Below are 12,689 nucleotides of genomic sequence, written 5' to 3'. Positions count from 1 at the left end.
GGGTCAAATTTAGATCAGTTCACATCAAGCTTGTTATCAAACAGCACTTTTGAAAACCACCTGTTCCAAAGTGGGACTGTTTGGGAGGTTGTTTATCTGCATAGCAAATTAAAAAAAATTTCTGGAGAGAGAAGAAGCATTGTAGACTTTGGATGCGTGGATCTGAAAATAAATGGCAGTGGTCTACAGAACAACTACAACCTTTCCAGTCCCCTCAAGTGGAGCTGAGGAGAAACATGTCAGAACGTAAGAACCAGCACAGCAGCACACGGGAAAGAGAAGGGAGATTGATCTTCTTGCTACTGCTTTGTGCAGGGTGCACAAATCCACAGGGCAGCTGAGCACAGCTGGAAGGGAGGTAAGAGAGATGCAGATGAAGAGGAGAAGCACAGTGTGAACCTCAGGGCAATCTCTCATGCCTGAATGCCATCACCCTTCCCTTCCTAAAAAATGCTTTTTTAGCTTAGCATTTTTCCCCCCTTTAAGAAGCAGGAAAAAGTCCTACTCTAATACATTCCTTGAAGACCATATTCAAGCCCAGAGTGAGATTTCATGGGCCAATTATGAAATCTGGCATTTTGAGGCTTATGTTAGATGCATCAGCATGTTAATGGCACTGCTGGGATCCAGTGAATGTCAATAAGAAACAGCTGCTTTCCTTTCTAGAGAGCATGTGCATTTAAAGCTTTGAGATAACAGAATCAGAGAATACTTTTGGTTAGAAGGAACCTTTTAAAGGTCCCCTGGTCCAATCACCCTGCAATGAGCAGGGACATCTTCAACTAGAACAGATTGCTCAGAGCCTATCCAAAGTGACCTTGAAAGTTTCCAGGGCTGAGGCATCCTCCACCATTCTGGGCAACCTGTACCACTGTTTCACCACTCTCAGTGAAACATTCCTTCATCACATCCAACTTGAATCTGTGCATTAAGATGAAAAGCAAGACCACTTGTCCTATAGTTATAGACCCTGTTCCAAAGTCTGTCTCTATCTTTCTTAAAAGAGACCATTTTAACCATTGAAAAGGTGCAGTCAGGTTTCCCCAACACCGCTCCTCCAGCTGTCTTCAGGACCACATCCATCTCCCTTCCCACTTATTTTTTAGGCAAAAGGCAGGAGGGCCGGAACAGGTAGGGAAACACTTCAACAGTCAGTGAGAGTTCTGGAGCTGAAATATAAATATTATCAAATCTGCTTGTAATAAAAGGATTTTTCATCACAGAAAATAGACAGTGATTGCCTACAATCTACATGTTATTATGCAGACAATATATTGCTGAGCTGTCATGCAGAGATTTCATCTCTTACAGCACTCTTCAGGCTCAATGCCCTTGAATCCAGCAATGCCCATGGCTGTGTCAGGTTTCTCTGTTGTTTTTTGGGTTTTTCCCCCCTGTTGAGCTCTCTCTCTCAAATCTACTGCATTTGGTTTACTTTTCTCTCATCTTGGAGGAGATACACTTTTACCTATGCTAAATTTTTTTCCTTATCTGAAGCTGTACCAAGGTACAGCAATCCACAGCACAGCTTCCCCAGACCACTCTTTCAGGGACCAGCTCCTTCCACATTCCCTCAGTAGCTGGTGCTCAGATATTTAATTCCACTAGCAAGAATTGAGGCCACATATGCTCTTAATTAGCAATGACCTATTAGATCATACCAGCCATAGGTGAAACCCTAGCCCCACTGAATCAATCAGAATACTGTCTTTATTTTCAATGAAATCAGGACTTCACTTAATTTACATGGTTAGAGGTCCATTTGTAGCAAGTATTAAGCTAAATTTAACCTAGAATTATATTCATGTCTTCCCTTTGAAGCCCTCTCCTTTCTCTGGTTTAAGTTCACTACATTTCAACTCCCTACCAGCACCTTTCCAACATATCTGAGTTTCTCTAATAAATAGCAAAATTACAGCTGTGATTACTTTTCCATCTTTTCTGAATTCAAAGAAAATTCAAGCATAAAGGTTTTCAGTCAGTCATAGAGAAATGGCCACGGGAAACAGACTGGCCAGGCTTTAGCAGGGCAAAATTCTGTGACTGTTTGTTTGGCCTTTCTTACAGAGCAGAGCAGAGCAGCTGTCGTTCCAGCAAACTCTGCTGTCAGCCTTCACAAAAGGAAGTCATGTAAATGTCAAGTCACACGTATAAAAACAATCCTTCCAAACAGTGTCTATATATCTGAAAAGCCTGCCTGGCTGTCACCAGTTAAAGCACCACGAGGAATGATGCAAAACCCTGTTTAGGACAAAGTTTTTGAACTAAATCTAAACTTTTTCAGCACATCAGACAGCATCACTCTCTCCTTCAGAAGGAGAATCACATGCTCTTCAGCAAAGTGAATGCCAGTCTTAGTGCCTTATCCAGCATCACTAGTGTCTGGCTGAGAGCCAGCCCCAATCACAAGATACCCATCGAAATGCCATATGCAAGCTATCTCCTGAACAAACATGCCCCAAATTGGATTGTAATTTGGTTGTGATAAAGGCATTGAAGAACAACACATCATCTCTTCTCTACTTGCCTCACCCAGAGCAAAAGGCTTCACAGTGGATGGGGCTGCCCTCCAAAACAGGCTGTGGCAGAGATGGGTCTGGTGTGCAGGTAACCCCCTTATGTCTTCCTTTGCTAAGGCTGTTGGTACACAAGCACTCTCTCCTCTACAGAAGTTTCCAGACAGGCTGATAGGTGTTGAAAACAGCAGCTTTCAGTAAATGAGCAGAAATTGCAAAAGCCCTTTTTCTGATCATGGATCACATCATGGAGCAATCATTTCCTAAGGGTAACTGACAATATAGCAGAGGAAGCACATACTAAGAGTTGAACAGTATATACAGGGTTTTCAGCATGCCCTACTAGTAAGATATTCTGAAGAAATTCCTAATTAGAGAAACAGATTGCTTTTTTTTGTGCAGGTATTAGGAGTTACACATGCACAGAAAATACGGAGTTTAGGAGGATCAGAATAGTTGAAAAAGACACAGCAACTACAGTTGCTTCTGTTCATTGACAAAGTTACACTTGATTGATGCTAAGTTTCAATGTTCAAGATACCAGTAGGATAAATTTTCAAACCTCATTTCTAAGTGATGAAATGAAGGAACAAAATTTCAGATTTCTCACACCAATAGAAATGGAAATTAATAGCCACTAAACTGGGCAAACAGACATATGCCTAACAATACTGAGGTGACTTTCTGGGTCACTGACAGCTCCTCCAATATCAGGGAACATGTCACAGGGAAAGTCTTTCATAAATGCATCAAATTCCATAATAAATACAATTAAGAGTTTTTACACTGTCTATTCTTCTGAGGCTGCAGAATCTGATTTCTCTAACCAGGAACCATTACCACTGAAAACAACACAGAAGCACTCCTGCAGGACCCATATTTTTCCATGAAATTTCTGTCCTCTTATTTTAATCACCTTTATCTGTACCACAGGATGATTGAATCTAGCATTGAATCATGTTAAGCACAGGTTACTACAGGTTTTTAGGGTTATAGTCTGTTAGTGTTAGTCTTACAAATCATGGGACTCTTGAATCTGGAAGCTGCAATGCTTTACTTATTCCAAAAAGCCATTTGGTTCCTCTGCCAAATACAAACCTGACATGGGTTTTGATTTTTGATAAAAACAATCAAGTAGAATTTTGCCAGATCTGTAACTACAAATGTACACAGCATCCTGAATATTCTCATACTACAGCATCTTCTAAAATGGTGCCATACACTATCCCAGATCAGTTAGAAACACCCTTCCTGATGCATCTTCACACTTCATTGGTCCTTTTTCCATGATTAAATCACATCTGTGGGACATGGTCACTCTATGATTAAAGAGTATATTAATGATTTACCACTACACTAGTACTCATCCATATTATATTGCTTAGTAAAATGAAAACACTGAGATTGTTTATTGATCTGCTTTTAAAAAAATCCTATAGCCTGAAAAGAAGCAAATAGAGAAGTAGAGACTTTGGACTTTACTCTGATTAGTAGACTACCATGCCCAACAGATGCAGATTTGACAAGATAGCTCCTGGTAAAGATTTAAAATAACAATTTTAGCCACTTCAGTTGCCTTAAATTCACTGAAGTTACATATTTCACAGGGCATGTTTGATGGCTAGTGACTGTAAAATCAAGTATTTATTGCAAGAGCAATACAGACTTAGATGCCTAAATAATGGCATACAACTATAAAAACCATGGCCCTGGGCCCCACAGAAAAAGCAACATACTAAAGATTTCCCTTCAGTGCATATATTTTATGTGAATTTGACAGCACCACCAAATACTGACTCAACCAGGATGTTTAGGGAACAGATTTAACACATTTTGCACTTGTATTTAGAAAATATTCAGATATAATAGAACTGAAACCAGATGGAAATCACAGCCTCACTAAAAGGCAGTTACCACTGAGATATGTATTGGCATTGCTCTGATATCCAGTATCAAGGGGAGAACAAAGGGAAGAGATCTTGGGACAAGGATGTTTGTCACGAAGCTCTGGGCTCTGGGCTGCCAGTTCCCAGCCTCTGGAAACCCTTTTGGTCCAGACACAAGTGATTTTTGCCATCTTAGAGCTACCACTTTTGATTTTTGGGCATGAAAGTCTACCTTTGCATGCATTTGTTACAACCTGGTGGAAACATCTGTCCAGAGCAGAAGCCACGAGTGCTGCTCTGACACTGTGATGTGGGTTCAGGGGTTTGCATTATTTGTGCTGCCAAACCATCTCAGCCCTACTGAGTCCACAGCTGGTATATAAACTTAGCACATCTCTCAGAGACATGGTTTGCTCAAAAAGGATGCAAAGATGTAAATGGAGATTAAGGAAACACAGAGATAAAAAGAAAAGAAGGATTAACTATGCATTGATCAAACAAAAGGGCATGTAGTTATACAAAGAGGTGAAGTCTGGCAGTATTGATAGAAGACTGAAGACACTTGTAAATTGTTTTGTTTCAAACTCTTCTGCCTGCTAGAAGCCACACAAAGGGTTTCCATAAAGAAGAGCTGATGACTTGTCACTGCAGTGGAGTTCTAATGCTTTTCTCTCCAGATCACCAATGAAAACTTTTAAGTATGGTTTAGATTTTAGGTAGGTTTACCAGGCAGAGACCATCTTTGTGATGAGTGTGAAGAAACACATTAGTTTGAAATTCACCAAATTAGGATTGAAGGCAGGGAGGGGAAAAGAGCACTCTTAAAAAGCTGAGGATAAAAAAAAGGAGGAAAAGATAAAATGTAAAACAAGAAAGGCATTGTCAGAACACACAGATGGAGGTAGAAGTCACCATGAAATGACCCAGTAGTTCTAAAAGACAGAAAGAATTAGGGAATGTAGTAGCAGCAAATGGCTGAAAGTTAATCTAACACACAAAATAACTCTGAGTGCCACATAACTGACAGAGTAAAGAAGAGGTGGTGGCAGAGAAAATAAAATAAGAAACAGCTATATGACTTTTAACAGACAATTGGCCCCTGAAGGTGAGTTTAAAAGAAGCAAAGCAGACAAGACCTGAAGAAGCAGCCAAGATACCCATTTGGAAAACTTATTTTGAAGTAGGCAAATGAATACTGAGCAGTTAAAGAAGACTTTAGAGTAGCCAAAGTGCAAGAAGAAGGACTAAAGCAAGGGGTGGTTTTAACTGTTGACACTGCAAAAGGGTATTTTGGCTGCCAAGGAGAAGGGAACTGCAATAGCTGTCAGCAGCCCAGATGCATGCAGAGAAGGAGAGTGATCCTGAGGTTATGAATCTGAGTGGCAGGAAGGATGTGGCATTATCAAAATCAGAAGTGAAGAGAGATTCAGTAGAAAAAAGTAAGGAGCTCTGTTTTGGCCAGATTAGGAATGATCTGAAGGCATAACAACTGGGATTATGTGTCAGGGAGGCAGTCAGATATGCAAGACTAGATGGAACAGAGCAGAAGGTTTAAGAGTTATTGGCAGGGAGATGATAGCCAAATCCGTGTAACAGGATGTTGTCATCCAGTGGGTACAGAAATCTCCAGTCAAATCAAGGAGTGACTAAATCCCTTCCCCGCCACCTCACAGAGGTTTCTACCTAGCTTCAAATGAAATTATCTAAAATAGTGCTGCAAAAACATGCATAAAAAACCCGACTTTCCATAAAATCTAAAGATCATACTGTTTCTAAAACTAGGGCAACCACTAAATGAAAGTTAACCCGAACAATAACTTTAGCTAAACTTCAGGTCACATGCATTTAATATAATGAGATGAGGAATATGAAAAGGCCATTCATAATGGAATTCATCGAGTTAGGAATGCCATGCTTAGCTGCCTTATAACATATAATTAATGATCCTATAAAAATCCAGCAGTACGAACTCTCCTGGCTGCCCGCAGAACTGTTCTTTATGCTGGGTAGGGCAAGCAAGCATCTGCTTCCACAAATACTGCCCTTTGAGAAGCTCAAAAGCTTTTTTCCCCACGTTCCATCAGGGACCACAGTGCCATTTCCATGACATGCTGAGCTTTGAACCATTACCCAAATCAGACTATAGCATTTGGCAACCCAGTACACATCTGTCACAATAGACTGGTTAGTGGTCAAATGTTAAAGAAAACGTCATTAACTCTCTTCCATTGCTTCTAATACCCCACCTTCCTCCAGATTATTTATAATCCCCACTAAACCCACCCTCTGTTTATAGTCTTCTAACACAACAGTGAAATACATACTGCCTGGAGATCTGTGTTGCCTTATACCACTCCCAACCATTTGGTACAACAAAAGATGTTCTCTCTCCATCAAAAGGCCTGATCCCTCCTGAAGCATTGATGCACGAATTCAAGGTTAAAGGATTAAGACCTGAAGCACTGGGTACCAGAGGAAATGAAGCCAAATATCGAAAGAAACACAAAAATCAATCCTCTTCGCTGCAGGAGCAGTGTGAAGAACAAATCAGCTAGGCTGAATCTAAAATTTTCTCTGCGTGGCTTTCAAAAATTAGCACTTTTATAAATATAATGGGTAGTCTGCAAAGCCTCAGCACCCGTGCAAAGCCACAGAGTTCAACTCAATACATCAGTATGGTCTGGGAAGTTTTATGCCAGAATAATTCAGTGGCAAATACACAAAGTCCACTTCAGAGAGAGCAAGAGCTGGGAAGTGAGTGAGAGCACATATGTTGTTATCTTTATACGTAGTCTGAAAATCTGCAAGTGGCAGAACCTAATATTTACTAAAGTTTGCCTTTTGCTTCAATTCTCTGAGTGCTGAAGTGCAGCCAAGGTCACAGGAGGGGTGGGGGAGTGGGTTTTAGCTTAGTGTAGCTGTGATCATGGGCAGAACAGCAGGGTACAGAGGATTTCTTGCTTAACTTTGTAATACCAATAGCTTTTGTTCTTAGTCCTGCCCCATCAGTTCTCATATAAGCTTTAAATGGCATGAAAGTTGTGCGGGTGGGTTTAAAATTTCCTGATTCAAAACTACCTTCCAGAACATTTTGTTTTATGAGGTTTTTCTTAACTTTTCCAACTGATAAATTTCTGGGACATATGAATGTCTAGATTAAACAAAATATTCTCTTCATCCAAGATTACACATAAAAATAAAAAGTAACAAAACAGTATGTCTGAAAAAGTAATCCATCCCAATTTATAAAAATAGAATTCAGGTTTTCAAAATTCAATTCAGGCAGTAAACTAACAGTGTCTACATTTTCCCATAAAGGAGGCATCTGCAAATGACTTGCAAAAATGTCTCTCACTGTCTGCAAGTGTTGGCAAGGAACAAACTGCTTCAGGAGAGGCATGCATTTCACATATTTCAACTCAAAGAAAAAATTTCCAAGCATTTTCAGTTTTGATGTAGGATATTACCAAACCAAACCCATGCAGAATACTGGCAGTAAACACAAGTTTTGTGAAAATACCAAAATACTTTTTTTTAACAAGCCTGTTTTCACCAACTGCCCTCCTAAGGTTAGAGTGTTTCTAATACCTGAGTGCCTGTGCTTTTTGAAGACCTCATATACCTATGAAAACCACTTATGGCATTTTCTGCTTACATCTTACACCTCCAGTCACTCAGCAGGCTTCCTGCTCAAGGTTACTTTGGACTGCAATGGGAATGATGTAATACTGCTGTGTGCAGCAGACGTGATCATGAGAACAGAATCAGCATAATTCAGGTAAATGTTAGATAGGCAGCTTGAAATCACTGTTGCAGTTGAAAGTAAACCTGAAAATTAGATTAGTGAAGGAACCAGGTCAGCAGAAATGAACTCCACTCTCTCCAGTCCGATAAGGATCACTGCCTACCCTAACAAAAAAAACCCTCAACTTTAAATGCATGCATAGGTATATGTAAAAAATTGCCACACACTCCCCTTTATGCTTTTAGTAACCACATCAGAACAAAAACCTTCGCCCTGAACAAGAAAACCTACTACCTCCAGAGCCTGCACGTGGCACTAATGAAGCAGAAATGTGTGTCTAAGTCTGACTGTACTCTCCCATACGTCACAGCAGACTCCAGCAGCCATCTGTTGGAAGGATGCTGTGCCTATATATAGCCAGACACCACCACGAGAGAAAGAAAAACTCATATCTGCACCTAATTCAGCGTGTGCACTATTGGCAGATCTGCAAGCACTGTTTTTTTTTACCGGCCAAACAAGTGTTCGCTCCACAAATATCCTATCTAAAAATGATACAAACTTCAATGTAAAATTATCTGGAACAAGAAAGTAACTTGGTTGTTAAAAGGAGCACTAACAGGTGGGAAAGCAGCTTCCAGATACACAGATTTTATGGGCCATTTGCAAGCACAGTTGATTTCATCCCAATTTAATGTGCCAGTCTGCCAAAACAGCAAATAGAAAAAAACCAAAAATCCCAACAAACTATATTCAGTACACTTCTAAAAGTTGGTCAAGTCCTATACAGATACACCTCAAGAGACCAAGGACAACTCAGAGATGACCTGGGAGTCTTGCACAAGGAGCCAGTTGCAGCCTTGGTGAGAATTTCTCCTTTAGAGGCTCAGGACCTGGACACACCCCAGGACCTGGGAAGTGACATGCTGGGATGAAGAACCGAAAAGAAAACTCCTCATAGGAAACCAAATGGGTGCTACCATTGTTTTTCAATTCTCCTCAAAAACAGGAGTAATGGGGCCAGCAAAAGTCAGACCAGCAGTAGCAGAGCCATGCGATTGCATGTGATTTTTATTTTGTATTTAAATTATTTGGAGGGGGGAACTGAATGAACAAACTTGGATATGCCTGGGACAGCAGGGGGAGCTGCGAGTCTGCATTCCTCTGCAGGTCTATTTAATTGCATTGAATATTTGGACAAAAGCACATCACCACAGAAAGATGCCTGCATGTCTAACAAGCCTCAGAAAAGCGGGTTCATAACAAAGCATTAAACAAGGAGCAACAGATAATTGTCACCTTCTCTCACTAGATAATAAAAATACTTACATCATAAACATAAAAATCTTTTAGAAGACCCCTGACAGCACTCCCTCCTGGAAATATCACCATAGCAATGAGCATCCAAGTACAGGGGGAAGTATCACTGAATCCTGTGCTTGATATTTTCGAGTAACTAAAAATACAAACTGGCAAAAATATGCATGGGTGATGTAGAATGAGACACACAAACATAAAGAGCCTTCAATGAAATTAAAGGTGGCAAATTCCACCTGCAAATCTTCAATACCCCAAGAAAAAATCCTTTCACCAGGTAGCATACATTGAACGAGTGCCTGCAGATAACTGTAAACACATCTGATAGCTGCTGTGTCCAACAATTCCTTTTTGGAACGCTTTGCACAGGTTTGTGTAGAGGCTCAGTGGCAGAACTGTGTGAAATCCAAGGCAAAGATGCCTGTTAGAGGGGAGGCAATAAAGAGCCATACTAGCAGAGCCTTATAGGAAATCTAAGACTTGGAAAAGCAGGGAACCTTGAATGTTAAGATTTAGGCACACAGCAGCACTCTGGGGAGGGGTGCTTGCAAAGTGAAAAACTGTCTCTCCTCAAGCTGGTGCCATTAAATACATCTTATTTCCATGCCATTCAGATCAAAGTTAAGATTAAACGAAGGAGGGAAGAGTTTTAAAATTCCTTTCCCAGATGCAGATGTCAGGAGCACACACAAAAGCAGGTGCTGGTGCATTGATCCTACTGAATACGCATGGAGTGGGTACTTGAGCATGTACCAAGCATCTGTGTCTGGGAGATGGAAAGCACTTTGTAAAGGGCTGTTTTATGCTAAACAAATGCATCAGGTTATGTTTTTATTTTGAATATTTTAAAGCATCTTGCACATTGGGGCAGACTTGAAAAGAAATTATACAGACAACTTGCCATTAATTGCACAAGCTACCAACTCCATAGCTGCAAGTTGTCTGAGGGCTCACTTAGGAGCACTCCAAGCTGCTGAAAACCATCCTCAATAAAACCTGCTCTGACTGCTGCACTTTAGAGAAATGGAGATCCCAAATCTGAAGGTAGTTCAGGTCCCAAATGCTGGCCCAGCTGCAGCTAGGCAAAGGGACAGGCACATTTCTTCTCAACATCAGGGAAGGGACAAATTCAACACTGCAAATTCCTACCACAATAGGTATCCAAACAGGCTGACACGGACAATGCTTGCTGACAATGACAACCAAAGTACCTTAATAGCACACATACAAAACAAAACAGGCACCCTTTGAAAATCTGGCTATAGTTTGAAGTGGCCCCTGAGATCAAAGTTTTCATTTTCACTAACAGACTATGAGGAAACTCCGTATCAGAAATCAAACTCTGCACGGTATTTGCTTGTGGAATCTTTTTTGCTTTCTTCAATGAGGGAAAAAATTAATCCCTACAGGAGATGACAAGATGCCTTTTAAACTACATACCTCATTTCTGACTAAAATTACCTTTCAATAGTCTGGCACAGCTGCATGCTCCTATTTGGTTTTTTTTTTCATTAAGGGCTCCTCTATTATTTGTACCCATCCTATAGCATTTATGCCTGGCAGTGATGCACATTCCCTTGTCTACAATTCTTCCTACAGATAGTAAAGGATAAATTGCAATTAGATTTTTGTAATTGTAGATAATTAACTCAAAATGAGCTGTTAATTATATAAAAAAACTAATGCTTTTTCAGTTCTTGATTATATTATTTATTTTCCTTCTCACTTCAGCAAGTTTCCTATTTTAAAGCTATTTCACTATTTCCTTTAAAATACCAGGATATTTTTAAAGTAAGTTTTGCTTATTTGAAGATTGAAATCAAGTCCTGTACTGTGAGATTTGCTAGAAGACCTCTCATGTATGCACTAGAAGTCAGAGAGGGCTGATTTTCCATTGGTGTTCTGTTGGAATTTGCTGTAACAAGAACTGTTTGATACATCAATTAAAAACTAAACACCACCACCATAAAAAAAAAGAAATAATAATTTAAAAAAAGAGCTCCACATCATTAAAAAAAAAACAAACTAAAAAATAAAAAGGCAGAAAAAGAAAACACCAAAAGAGACAGTTAAAAAAAGAATGTATGTCTACCAGCTCTTCCTCTTTTCTAAGACATGGCCACACACTCACACACTCTCCCTCTCTGTACTGAAGAAAACATCACTTACATATTCAAATGCATAAAAGAGATAAATGGACTTGTCTTCTACGGCCTCTTTAAGCCTTACATTACAGTAAATTATTTAGGGACCATTCATCTGGTAACCTTTGCAAAACTGAAGATGGCATATAAGAAGAAAAACTTCCAAGTGTTTTGCTGCCAAACTTTGTTACCAGCTGGCATGGCACCTTGAGACTGCTCAAACACACAATAACTTTGAAAAATTACAGTAAATTAAACCAGGGGAATGAAGGTAGGGTGGGGAACCTTTTGAAATCTGGGACTCTCATTTTGTTAACAGCACAGGTTTTCTTCATTTTCCCTGCTAGAATATGTAGATATTTGCAGGTTTCTGGTTGCCAAGAAGCTCTGCAGATGTTCTAGGTTACATTTTTCCTCTAAGGGGCTTAATGCTGCTGCATCTTAAACATGTCATGACTCTCCATCTTTTTTGCTACAGTGATAATACTTTGATCACTTCAGTTTGTGTGAAAATGAAAGAAAAAAGCATCTGAGTACAACAAAGATTTGCCAGTAACTCACAGCAGCCAAACACCTGGTTAAGCAGTGAAGAATTCCAAGAAAACTAACAACTCCTGCTGTTCAGGGAAAAAAAAAAAAGGCTTGTCCCTTTTCAATCAAAAGGGATCTCAGAAAGAAAAATAAAATTAGTATAACAAAGTTAAAAAATAAGAAAAAAAATAAGGTATTGGACTCTTAGTTTATAAATGAATTATCAGTTCTTACACTATTCTCAGAACAGAGAAGTTTATTACTTTGAGGTATTCTCTCGTTGCTAAAGAAGAAGTCATTCAAAGCACAGCTGCTCATCTTGTCCACCATTCTTTTGTCAAAAGAACACCTATAGTTACAGCACAGAACAAGAAGCTGTTACTTTCTGAGAAAAGGAGAAAACCTTGCCAGTTTTTATTTGTTGCTTTCCTAATAAGCCTGAATCTTTTTCCAGTGTTAACTTGAATGCGACAGGGTAGGACAGAAGGAAAGTACAATAGTGTACTGATTGAAGTTTTAAATAGCAAGCAGGATGGAGATAAAGAGCTAA

The 12,689-nt window shown here is 39.7% G+C and overlaps 1 protein-coding gene across 1 annotated transcript in view; it reads right to left on the bottom strand.

Moving 5' to 3' along the window:
• Positions 1-12,689, bottom strand: part of KIAA1328 (KIAA1328 ortholog) — a 113,956-nt gene that overhangs the window by 37,951 nt on the left and 63,316 nt on the right. The window lies entirely within an intron of this gene.

Source organism: Melozone crissalis, unplaced genomic scaffold (assembly GCF_028551555.1).
Source record: "Melozone crissalis strain CALT ecotype California unplaced genomic scaffold, PUWL_Pcris_2 ptg000036l_1, whole genome shotgun sequence".
NCBI lineage: Eukaryota > Metazoa > Chordata > Aves > Passeriformes > Passerellidae > Melozone > Melozone crissalis.
The sequence above is the reverse complement of the archived record's forward strand: the minus strand, read 5'-3'. Positions and strand labels throughout refer to the sequence as shown.